This window comes from Lampetra planeri, chromosome 7, assembly GCF_965212315.1.
Source record: "Lampetra planeri chromosome 7, kcLamPlan1.2.h2, whole genome shotgun sequence".
NCBI lineage: Eukaryota > Metazoa > Chordata > Hyperoartia > Petromyzontiformes > Petromyzontidae > Lampetra > Lampetra planeri.
The window spans coordinates 11,254,297-11,267,787 of NC_136113.1; the positions used below are offsets into that span (position 1 = coordinate 11,254,297).

The following is a 13,491-nucleotide window of genomic DNA, read 5'->3' on the forward strand; positions in this document are numbered from 1 at the left end:
TCTCTCTCTCTCTTCCCCTCGTTGTGTTCGCTATCTGCGCGATGCTTTCTTTTTTTGTGTTTTGACACCACGATGGGGTTTTTTTGTTTGTTTGTTTTTAATCGCCGCCAGAATCGCGCGCTGTGAAACCAAAACAGACCCCGCCACTGTCTCCGCGGCTCCTTGCAAACATCCTCTCTGTCTGTGTGTGTCTCTGTGTGTGTGTCTCTATGTGTTAGCCCGAGCAAGCGGCTCATCCTCTCCGCCCCCGCCTCCTGTCTCCCCCCGTCTCTCCACGCCCCGTGGCCCCGACCGTCGCGGTCGATTTGCATCTCGCATGAAGCGGCTCGTCCTATGGAAAGACTGGCCCCTGCCGTGAGAATGTGGAACTTCCGCGACATCGTCAAGTTGAAGTAAAAAAAAAAGATGACGACCTTTAAAATCAGAAGCTCGACAACAGCGCGGGATAGAGCCTCGTTTGCAAGTGCGTCCTGTGTGACGAAAAACAAAAGACAAAAGTAAAAACTTAAAATAAAGTGCATCACGAAACGGAAATAGAACTCAGAGCAAAAACAACCAAATACAATTCAGCGAAAGGGCAACGGATCTCCAGAAGATATAGAAAATATGGCATGAACATAACTCAACATTAAATCAAATATATTTCCTGTTATGACATTTGCCTCAAATTACTTTTCAAACCCCCCCCCCCCCCCCACACATTCGTGGTATGAAAACCGCGAGTGAGAACGATGCCCATCGGACACTTGAGCAAAAGTCTCACCCAGTTACAGTCGACACCATTGAAATGCAGAGGTCGTCAGATCGATTCGATCTCCCAGCGCGGCAGAAATCAAGAAACGTTAAGTTTCTTGAATCCTCTCCGCCTCTGTTCACTCAGCGGCGGCATTTTAACGGTGGGTGCATCGCGTCTCCTCCAAGACGTCCGGCCAACGCAGATGAGTCGGCCACGTACCCTCTAGACAGAAGGGTTCCTCAAACCTGCTTGGCCTGCGGACCGCTCGGTCGATGCTAATTTTTCCGTCGACCTCCCCCGTCCAGCCCTGGTGACAAAACGCATTCACTTCTCTCTCTCTAAATACCACTAACACAATATGAGTCATATTAACGGAGCATACAAAAACACTTTTTTTAACGCAGCTAGATCGTTTAGATCTTAGGTTTAAGGTAATTGAATCTGGGTAGTTTATCTAACTTAATTTTGTTTTTTTTAATTAACTATCAAAAGTTAAATATTCATTAATGACCGAAACAAAATGTGTAAACGTTGTCATTAATGTCCGGATGAACCCGCATCACAGCCTCGCGGACCACCTGGAGGACCGCCACGGATCCACCGGTGGCCTGGAGAACCCCGAACTTTGAGAACCACTGCCCTCGAGGGACCTCTCTTTTTGAGCTTCATCTCGTGGAGGCCCTTCCGCCCGCAGTGGCGTGAGCCAGCGATTGCACGGCTGCCCCTTTACCGTGAGATCAAATAATTGACCGTGTCACCACAAATCCACGTGTAGAACTCAAGTTGGCCAATGTTCCCAATCGGAACGTTTCTAGTTTACATCCCTGCTTCGGGGTTGATTCGGCCCATCATCCCTCTGTGGGTCAATAAATAGAGGACCAATTTGTGGCGAGGGTCAACAGCGGTTGTATTCTGGAGAGGCTCGCTCCCACCATAGGAACGTGTAATTTCCACCACTGGCTCATGGCTCTGCACAGGAGATGGGCATCACCTAAATGGTCATTTGAGCAGGAACTCTCAACCAGTTTGTAAAGCCACTCAGATCAGCAGCCGGGATCAGGCCAGCATCACTGTTTATTGTCTGGCTGGAACAGATTGTGCAAATGATGGCTTCCACGAATGGTGACTTTACTAAGCACCGTGGCAAACGCGGTATTGGAAAATCTGTGTAACATCAACCGATCGAAGCTGGATATCTTCGGTGGTAGTCGAGTGAATTGAGTGCAAATGTGAAACAGTGCTTCAGTTGTATTGCCAACCTGTAGCCATCATGATCGTCACTGCTACGGGGGCATATGATGTTTATACTCAATGCATACCCGCCTGCAATAGTCTAAATAAACATATTGACGACACTTGCGTCTCTTGTGCTTTGAGAGGTTGCTTACGGTGTTTACATTTCAGGCGAATGTTCCGCTGGTAATGATTCGTTAGGGCCGTGTCTGGGTGTGTGTCCGTGGTGCTATCACCTCTCAGCCTACTCAGCTCCCCGACCTAATCTTTGTTTACATCACTTCCTCTCTCTCTTGACCTTGTCTGTCTGTCTCTCTGTATGTCTCTCTGTCTGTTCGTCTGTCCTTCTGTTGCCGTATTTGTCAGCTTGATCAATTGTGTTAGACATTGATCGGCACTTTGCCCAGCTCTGAATTTTGTGCAATTTACATTTTTAAAAGTAGAGTCAGCAGGTTATTTACAAGGAATAATTGGCATTTTTCTAATTAATACACATGTGGATACATTGGGAAATTTACGGCACTATTGACAAGAGGATGCAACTTGTACACTTTAAAAAAAATCCATTTATCATTTCAACATCGCCTTCGTTATCACCATCATCCTTGCAAATAGTAAGATAATAATTGACTCTCGAGTCAGTTTAAGTGCTACAATCCTGACAACCTGGGTTCGATACGTGTCCGTGCACACGCCTGGAGATTGGAATGTGAGCCTGGCTTGTGCCGAGGAGGGTTGGAATGACCCCAACATCACAAATGCACCGCTTTGCACCACTCCGAGTCTCTACACACAGAGAAGCACGCATTGTTTTAGTCCATCGCCCTATTGCTTTTCCGGACCAATGTTACCCAAGCAGCAGCGGCAGCAGCCTTTGTCAAAGCGTACAGATTGCTGATGGACGAGCTTGGGACTCGGCAGCCAGATACACAATCGAGTTCTGCTTGTACTGTGCGCACGCGGTTGCTCCAAATACTCTCAAACTATACGCGGTGCCCAGATGTTAACTAACCTCGCCTGGTATACAGGATAATGTTTGGGTTTGATCCAGACCCTGTCGCCTGTTGTATATTTTGAGTTTGCGTGTCTCTTTGCTCGTGGTCGCGTAGATTTTTTTTTATGCGGGTCCTCCGGTTTTGCCCTCCACATTCAGAATCGACATCACGCGTTTCGAGTATTTGGCTGCTATAAAATCTGTGTTGAGCTATCATTTGTGACCAGGTCGCTTCTGAAAAAGAGCTGTAGAGCTCAGTGGGACATGAAAAAAAAGAGTATGCATGATAAAAATATAATAATAATCAATAAATGAGTTTTATTGTTAACAAAAAAACGAAACAACATTGCGCAGCCTAAATCAGGTGTTTGCTACCGAATGTCACCATCAGCCGTCTTGTCCATGCTCGCCTTAATAGGCGCTCGCTGACAGACAATGACTCCGTTGGTCTTATCCAGCTCGTGCGGCGTTGGCGAGAGGGAGGTGGGGGTGGGGGAGGAGAGGCGATGGCGCCGGGCCGGGTTCAGGCACCGGTCTTGACCTTCCCCGTGGCTGGGAATCAAAACGCGCGAACCACAAATGGCACAGCGCTGCACACAGCTCCGCCCATTGTCAACGACGACGATTCCCCCGCGTAGCCTGTGACAGACTGTTGGGGCAAATGCCGTGAGCGAGCACCTATGAAGGCCAGCGGCAATGATTACACACCGCATCAGGTTCTCATTTGGGGGCTGAGTCGATCTAGGGGAGGTTCATTATTATCGGTTCAATGTTCACCACTGATATCGCCTGTGAGCGAGAGTCGAAATCCGTGTCGCCGGGTTCGTAGCGCGGCGCGCTCGCATCTACACTACCCTCCATACACACATAGTGTGTGTGCATATACACACAAAGATCCCCCGTATAGCCTGAACAGATGTTGGGGCAAGTGCTGTTAGCGAGTACCTATGAAGGCCGGAACGGTACACGAGGGGGTTTGTGGCCAGCACCACGCCTGACCGCCTTTGTATCCCCAGTGGCGATGCTTACTAAACACCGCACCAGGTACACCTTTGAGGCTGAGTCGACCTTGGGAGGCCCAGGACCGGTTCAGATAATCGTCACCGGTGTTGGCCGTGAGCGGTAATCTAACTCGGGTCACCAGGTTCGTAGCGCAGTGCGTTAACCGCTACGCCACCGCTCCCCACTACACCCACTCGTATACACACACACACGTATAGGTACTCATATACACATACTGATATACAGTAGAGTACGTACTCAATCTACGCCTTACGGTACTGATGTGTTCCAGAGAGGCGATCCAAGCTCATCGCTAGAATCAACATTCCACTTTACGCGTCTCTGGCAAATGTTTAGTTAAACAATGTTCTTTAAAACAAGGGCATACATGGTGATAGCGGATGGTGATAGATGGTCGCAGGTAACCGGCGTGTGGCGGCGGCGTCCATCAGCAGCAGCAGCAGCAGGAGGAGACGAACCACGTGCACCTCACGCCGCTCGTTCACGACACAGCTGCGACCTCTGCCTCGGCATCGATCGGGGACGTGGGCTGAAGGCGCGGCCCTGCAAGTGCCCTTTCACGCCACTGCTAGCGGAAAGGCCTCCACCACAGTGAGCCTCCAGACAGGTGAGCGCATCGCGAGTGTGTTTTGGCCTACTCTTCCACGCTGGCTAAGGCGTCCCCCCCGAAGAGGTGTGTGTGTACCCACGTTTTATCACACCACGCGCGACTTGCCGACGGAACAAAAAGTGTCGTTCGTCACCATTTAAAGTGCTGTGTGGGCAGAGGCGGGGGGTGGAAGGCGTGGGCGGTGTGTGGTGTGGGGAGAATTCCAGATTCGTGCGCTGTTGTTTCAAATTGCCGTGCCGGGAGATCGATCTGGCGACCTGTGCAACTGCGAGTGCAGTGTGCTGACCATGACACCCTGGCACCCTCCCGCGCTTGGGAGCAAATCCATCGTCGCCGGATGCTCGTTTCTTCACGTCGAAAACGTGGCAGCGCGCAATGGCCAACTCGTGCGAACGAAGCCGTGGCGTCCTGAATAAAAAAAAAACCACCACTCGACAGCGGGAGTTTGACAAGTTGGTGCCATTCGCGAAGGGCGTGGGCAATCGGACATCGCAAGGCCCGGGCGATGACCGCGTGTCGCGCGTGTCGCGTGTGTGGGACGGGATTTCAGCAAAGTCGCACCACTCCTTCAAATCGCCGCGCCGGGATACAATGGGATCGAAGCGACAGCAATCCCCTCCGGATTTGTAAAGTGTCCTGCCAACGACGGCGCGGCACGGCAGCAGCAGCAGCATCCCGGGTTATGCGTGATCCGGGATAATCGCGTTACAAAAATACACACAAAAAATCCCAATACGTCTCGCGAATGGGAGTGAAATGCGTTGTTGTGACGCGCTCGTGAAGAGGAAGGGGGGGGGGGTATTTCGGATCAGTTTTCTTGTAAATGTTATAGACGAGGCTTCGGAATTATTACTCCTCCGTCCGCACCCCCCGCAGTCCGCCCCCGACGAAACGTATTCAGGTCATTGCGCAAAGAGGAAATGCGGTCGACTCTTTCTCCTCCTGTGAACATTGTAAACATGCGAAGAATGCACAGAGGATGGAAGCCAGCGCGTGTTGTCACTGGGGGTGGGAACACACACACACACGCACACAAAATAAAGACACACAGTCATACGCACACACAGACACAAGACAAAGATCCCACGTGTAGCCTTAACAGGCTTGTTGGGGCAAGTGCTGTTAGCCAGCACCTACGCTAGGGTTGTGCACACACACAACAACACAACAACAACAACAACCACAACTACTCGGCCCGAAGTGTTTGTGCCAGGCTAGTGCCATACCAGATCCTGATGCCAGGAGGTCACCACGCACAACCAGATGCTGTGCGGTAACTGGCAGAGACGACTGGCAGATGCACCACCTTCACTCCTGACTCTGCCAGATTGTCGTATTTTAACCGCTCAGTGCTCTGCTCATTGTTGTGAGCCTCTTATTATTGCTGGCGGGCGGCTTCCACCAATTGCTCAGTTGTATGCTTTGGTGCCACTGGTGCCAGTCGTCGGCAAGATGATCGTTCCTCCTCTCTAGCCGGTGCCGTGGCCTTTTATTCCCCTCCTTCTGGCCAAACACAAGTTGCTTGGGCATGTAGTGGCTGGGCATCCCGCCTACATGAACCAGTCAATGAATTATCATCTACCGGAGGCGCTCACTCGTGGGATGAAGCCAAGGTCTTTCATTGTATTGTTGAGCTTCTCACACGCAAAAAAATCCTGCCGGGGTTGACCCCAGGCTGGATCGTTGGCAGGTCAGCCCGAAGAGTTCAAGCCAGCACAGGTGTCCCCGTAAAAAAAGGGGGGGGGGGGGGGGGATCCAGAGAGGGCATAATCGTGGCTGATGTGGAGCTGGAGCTTCACGTGGAGTGAGAAGTCAGGTAGCCTTGAGGTAGCATTGCACAACCAATGAAAACATAAATGCTGCTCGACTCATTCAGAGCGAGAGGTCTGCTGCCAAACCCGAGATGACTACGAGCACGATGCCTCATGCCCATGTACAGACATCTCTCAAAAGACACACACAAACACACAGACACACACACACAAACACACACACACACAGACACACACAGACACACACACACACACACAGACACACACAGACACACATGCACTCAGAGACACACACAGACACACACAAACACACATGCACTCAGAGACACACACATACATACACACACAGACACACACAAACACACATGCACTCAGAGACACACACAGACACACACAAACACACATGCACTCAGAGACACACACAGACACACACAGACACACACAAACACACACAGACACACACACACAGACACACACAGACACACACATGCACTCAGAGACACACAAAAACACACATGCACTCAGAGACACACACAGACACACACAGACACACATGCACTCAGAGACACACACGCAGTTGCCCAGGCCAAGAAAAGTGATCGCTAAGTTTGGACTCAACTTCTGTACAACATTCTTCATTTGTTTTCAGTTACCGTTCCAAAACGCCCACCATCCAACGCAAGTAGTCATAATTCTGTATTTTCTTTTTTAAATGCCATGAAAGTAAGGCAGATGAATTAATTATCGTAAGACTCGAGGAAGCTGTCGCAGTGGGGTGCCTCGGTGGCGAGATGGTAACTACCTCGCCTGGTATGCAGGAGGTCGTGGGTTCGATCCCGGCCTTTGACGCCTGCTGCATATTTGCACGCCTCCCTTTCCGTGGTCGCGTGGATTTTTCACCGTGGTCCCTCCGGTGGTTTCCTTCCACATTTAGAAACATGAGCTTAGAGTATTTGACTGATATAAATCCCCACATGATATGCCACTTCATTGGGCTATCATTTGCCGCTTCTGGACAATAGCTATAAAGCTCAGTGGCCCTAACTTCGTAACATAAAAACATAGTTTAGAAACAAAATTGTTTACTTTTAGCGTAGCCATCAGTGCACTTGGCTTGCAATCCAGAGATCGCCGGTTTGATTCCACGTCCCGGCGCGGCAGTTGAAAGAGTGATGCAAGCTGCATGCATAGCCACGCCTCTGCAGTGTCCGTAGATAAACCACCGTGGGGTGAGCGAAGGTGTAGACGCCTGGTCAGCGTGAAATAGTCGCCAAAATATTCTCCGCAGGGGCTCACTCACTCTGTCTCTCTGCCTCGAGATGCCTCCCGTGCAGACTGCAGGACCAGTGGTGGCCTGAGCGGGCAAGTTGCAAGTTGACCTTCTGTGAGCAGGGCCAGTGGCGTAACCAGCGTGGGGGGCAGGGGGTGCCTTGCCCCCTCACCCCCATTCCTTTGTGGCTAAACCTACGAGTTGGGGCCCCCTTGACAACCACCACACTACGAAGCTGTCGTGGCTGCATTTTGCGACGACAGAGCGCCGCCACGGCGTCAAATGTTCGAGACCGCGAGCGACAACGACGCGATTGGGCAAGGCGAGCTTGCGCCATGCAATAGCCTGGGCGCGACCGCGCAGACACGAAATCAAATATCGTGGTCCCGCGTGACCGATTGCCGAACCACCCCCGCTGAGCTGACCGCGTCGTTCACGTTGCGCCCACCGGAGAGAGCCCTCCCTCGATGGGCGTCTTTTGCGTGACCGCGCTGCAAACCTGCGGAGCGCGCCGTTGTCCGACGAGGGCACGGGACTCTTGCGGACGCGAGCGTGGATCCGTTCGGCGGCGCCACCCCCCCCCGACACCCCGCCGCGAGCCCACGTGATGAGCGCCACCGGTGCGTCACGACGCCGACTCTTGTCAGATTCGCCGAGGGGGGAGGAATAGTTCGGCCTGTCAGCGCGCTCGACTGGAATTGCTTGCAGCTGCGATTGCGATGTTTCGTGTTTGAGGGTTTTCGCTGAAAGAAGCGCGCAAACGGGCACGGGGAGATGCACGATTGGAATTCGAGTGGGAGACAGAAAGAGGGAACGCGTGGATCGAAGGCGTGCCGTGATTCAAAGTGTTCAGGAAAATTAGTGGCATCGGGCAGGCCGCGTCCCGCACAAGAGACGATGACCGACGGTCAAGAATGCCGACGGCGCGGGCAGCCAAAGGGAAGGAACGCGCCCTCGGGGAGCGTCCACCGGGGAGATGGAGCGGTTCAATCGGCCGGTGGGCAGGTGCCGGGTGGATTGTGACATCGCAGAGCCGTGACGTATGTCGACAACTCAGGGAGACCTTTATCCAGCAGTGGATGGACGGGATGTGCACATAGTACTGTATATGCCTGGGTATGTTGTACCATCGGGCACTCCACCCCCACAACTCACAATCGGTGATGCGGCAGTTGTGGAGAGAGTGGAGAATTTCCCATACCTGGGCAGTGTGCTCATGACCGGCTCCGGTTTGACAGCAGAGGTCTCACTCAGAATCAGTCGAGCGGCATTATCTTTTCATCGGTTGCGTAACGCTGTGTGGAAGCTACCTGGTCTGTCGCTCCGCACGAAGCTTCAAGTCTTCTCGGCCACGGTCATTCCCTCCCTTTTTTACGCTTGCGAAACGTGGACACCCCTAATGAAGCATCTTCGCCGATTGGAAACATTCAGGCTGGCCTGCCTACGATCCATCCTGAATTAACCAGGCTGGATTGTGTGAAGAGCTCACAAAGATCTGGGCAAAGTCCCATCGGTGAGCTCCTCCGGCAGGCAAGACTGCGTTGGCTGGGTCATGTAGCCCGCATGCCCAGTCACCGCATGCCTAAACAGCTTTTGTTTGGCCGGATAGAGGGGGCTAAACGGGCGGGTCATAGGCTAGAGAAGAGATAGAGCTGATGTAGTACATGAGGATGTGGAGCTGAGTGGACTTGCCGATGACTGGTACCAGCTGTGTCAAGATCGGCCTCAGTGGAGGAGGCTCGTGAAGGACGCTACTGGGCAGTTGGAGGCAGTCGCCCTCCAACAACAACGGAGGGCGGAAGAGTGACGCTTACAACAACGAGCGGAGCGCCGGGTGGCTAAAGCACAGCAAGTTGGCACAGTAGGGGGCACAGGTGGTGCATCAGCCAGTCGTCTCAGTCAGTTGACCTGTGGCACCTGGGTCTGCCCCGTGATCTCCTGCCAGCGGGCGTTCGACACTTCACGTGGCCTCAAGGCGCACAGAGCCTGGCACAAGCGTCGTGGTGACGTCACCGCTATATATTTGTATTATTATAAATTAACTCATGGATTGACTGGCTCCGACCGCAGTGATGTGAAATATCCAGAATTTGTCTTCGGAACTTTAAGAGATATGACGATCGTGCCATGTCGAAGTGAGGAGGCACTGCTTTTAAACATAAGACAGAAGTAATGAAAATGATGACGACGATGATACGGGAACACCGCCATCCCCACTCGACGTTCACAACCGCACGGTGGCATTTAATCCCGAGACGCGCGCCTGGGAACAACGCTGACCCAAGGCGACCCCCGCTCGGCACGCCGCGATCGGAACTCCCGGGCCCTCTGAAGGCGAGGTTTGGTATCCCAAAATGTGGAGTCTCTCTCTCTCTCTGTAGCCCACTCCAAACGCAGGAGCCGGCCGGAGTGATAAAGTGGAAAATGGGCACGAGGTTGAAGCCACCCAGGCAATGGCTCGCATATCGCGCGCTTGAACAAGCGCTCATTGTGGTCACGCCCGAGGCAGGCCCAAACGCGCGCGGCACCGTGGCGGCAGGGCTGACGATAGGTCACAACAAATTAAAATTAAATAACGAATTGAAAGGGGGCAGAAATAAACTCGACAAACCGATCGTCGGATGCTTGTGTGCTTTTCAGCCAGCATCTGTCTTTGCTTAAAGCGGTCTTGTTCAGAGGTCAAAATGAAAGTCAGTCACCCCCCCCCCCCACAAACTGCAATGAGCATTGTGGGCACGCGCCCCCTATTCGCGGCACTTAGTCAGTGTTGGAAATTCCACATTCCTATGGCGAAGGGCCACATTCTCCACAGGATGACCAATGCGGATTTCCTACAAAGTGGAGCGCATTTTTCAGTGAAACAACACGGCCGATGACGGGGGAGCTGACTACCGACCCGAAATTATAAAACTTAAGGACGTCCGAATGCGAGTCGAACGCTGCGATGCAGCGACGTCCGGCCGCATCAGGAACACCTCCTTGTCTCGTCCTGTTATTCGGAGTTGACCTTGGCGTAGCTAAGGGTCAAGTTGAATGATACCAATCACCGTGTATATGCGAAGGCACAGGAGTGCACTCAGGTTGTTCGGGGTAGATTCAGGCCTCCCCTGGGACAATAACACGCGGGAACCCACAACCGATCATCCTATAAACAGACCCCGTCATGGTAATGTGGATTTTCCATCAATGGCTCGGGTCTTTTCGTGGAGATGATAGTGGATGTGCCTGTCTAGCTTGCTTGAGCACGGGACCACTTTGGATTGTGCTGACTTTAATCGGCCCTCTAAACAATCGGCCCTGCCAGCCCCTAGAATTTTTAAGAGATGCGAGATGCATCCCCTATGCTACTCTGGGACTCTTGGCTCAAAAGTAGAAGCGGAGTGAGTGAGCGAGTGTGTGGTGTGTGTCGCGTCGCGGTTAGCGCGGTGTGCTAACAACCCGGCCACCCGAGTTTGATTCCCGCTCACGGCCAACACCGGTGGCTATTACTTGAACCGGTCCTGGGTTTCCCCTTGGTCAAGTCAAATGAATACCCGGTGCGGTGTATAAACGACGAACTATGAAAGTATTTTATTTTTATTTTTCCACATCTCAACGAAGTGGTTTATCGCGTGGAAATTTATAGCAGCCAAATATTCTCAACGCGCGTTTCTAAATGCGGAGGGAAAACCCGGAGGACCCGGACACAAATCCATGCGACCACGGGGAGACCATTACAATGTCGAAATATGCAGGCGTCATGGTCAAAATCCTTCCCACGACCTCCTGTATACCAGGCGAAGTAGTTAACATCTCGCCACCGTAGCACCCCAAACATCGCCAATAGGAAGACAAAGGCGGCCGGGAGCAGTGCTGACCACTCACCCCCCTCGTGTGCCGTGCCGGCCTTTATATGTGCTGCTGCTGCTCGCTAACAGCGCTTGCCCCAAAGGGATGTTAGGGATTTGTGGGGGATCTTTTGTCTGTGCGTGTGCACATCCATGCATGCGTGCGTCTATTCTAAGGAATGTGCAGGTGAATGGTAATTAACAAGAATGTGTTACTCATCGCAGTCGCCGTTGCTGCAGCATATTCTTAGGTTTTTTTTCGGTAAAGTCACGTAGGTAGAAAAAAATCGAAATGTCGTGATTTTTATTTTTATTTTACTTTTATTAATTTTAATTTTTTTACCTACGTGACTTTACCGAAAAAACCTAAGAATATGAATCCTTGCAGTCACGAAAGCTTCAAATCTAGATTTGTTGTAGCAGTTTTGCTACGGCGTTGGCATTCGCTTTGAAGGAGCTTGCGATGAGCTGGCAAAGTTGTCGCGTCGAGCCGAAATAAAAGGTCACGTGGAGGGAATCGTCGTATTGGCTTTGTGACGTCACAGGGCCAGGCGCTGGCCACAGGAACGGCACCATGCGCGCAATTTTTTTCTGTTGGAGGTTCAAAAATAACCGCCGCGGCATCTATTTGTTGATTTAGTTTGTAAAGGAAACCGAGAGAATCATATTTACGTTGAATGACAAAAAAATACGTTCCGAGGCGTTTGGAAAAGAAAAAAAAATCGTACAATTTACAATCGAAAAAACATTGACTCGATACGATTTACTACAATAACAAAATAACCACCGTTGCATCAACGACCGTGAATGTTGCATTCGTCTGGGTTCCCTACTAACGTAGTGCAACACTGCACACTATAAAACAAACTTTGACTCGTATTTATTTTCTCTTAAATTCATCTCTCTTCGTGTTTTCTTTGGAGAGAAGAAAGGTGTAAATCTACAAGGGAGGTCTCGCTCGGTGTGTCGGATTAAGGAGTCGCTTTGCTGCTGCTGCTGCTGCTGCTGTTGTTGTTCCGGCGATTCGCTCAGCTCTCGCTCGGTCGACGTCGCTGGGATTTCCAGAGCCGGAGCCGCTCGCCGGCCGCGATCGAGGGGGACGTGACGCATGCGATCAGCGCAGACGGCAGGACACATGGGAACCTTTAAATGTGACATTCGGGAAAACTCATCGTGATCTCACGCCATGGCATCCTGCCATCAGCTGCCCCCCCCCCGCCGGGGCTGCTCTGGGCTCTGTAGCTGCAAGGCGGCTTCAGCGAGGAGACATTTCAGCGGCGTTTGGATATTGTCAGCTGAAGCGGCGGGGGGGGGGGGGGGAATAGACCTCGCCTGCTCGCGTTGCCACCTGTCCTGGTTTTTCCCAGGAACGTCCTCTCGTTGAGCTGCTGTCCTGGGAAATCTCCAACTCTTCCGGTTTGTGTCAGCTGAAGGATAATAATAATGATGATACCGTATTGTTTAGGCCGCCCCAAGGTATGCGTGTAAGTCGCTCTCCCCTCTTACGCCGCCACGACGGGGAATTCGTCGTCTTCCCACGATCTTCACCCGGGTTGTTTGTAAGGGGCCGTCCATAAATGACGTCACGCACCTAGGGAGGGGGGGGGGTGCAGATATATGTGACGATGTGTGACGAGGGAGGGGGGTTTGAGAAATGTGACGTCACATCAAAATGCGAAACTTTAAATAAATATAGAATTGTTATAACAACACTAATTGTTATAACAACACTCATACAACATCAGCGCCACATTAAATACGCACTACAATGATAATAGTTTAAAGCGATTTGAAGCATGTTTTATTTTCAAAATGGAAATATGGTTTTGGGGGGGGGGGGGAGGGGCAGAGCTTCATGACGTCATATTTGAGGGGGGGGGGGTCTGACTTTTTGTGACGCCGTGTGACGAGGGGGGGGGGTCCAAAAATCGTCCAAAATCTTGTGACGTCATTTAAGGACGGCCCCTTACTCAGAGGTGGGATTCCAATTGCCTGCCCTGCGCGTGCACGTCACCTGCCCTTGGCC

At 51.8% G+C, this 13,491-nt stretch overlaps 1 long non-coding RNA gene across 1 annotated transcript; it reads right to left on the reverse strand.

Moving 5' to 3' along the window:
- Positions 1-3,258: 3,258 nt before the first annotated feature.
- Positions 3,259-8,220, reverse strand: LOC144719961 (uncharacterized). Its single transcript, XR_013585683.1, has 2 exons — positions 8,138-8,220; positions 3,259-7,289 (listed from the first exon to the last, which is right to left on the reverse strand). It is a non-coding gene; the product is annotated as an uncharacterized LOC144719961 (long non-coding RNA).
- Positions 8,221-13,491: the final 5,271 nt, after the last annotated feature.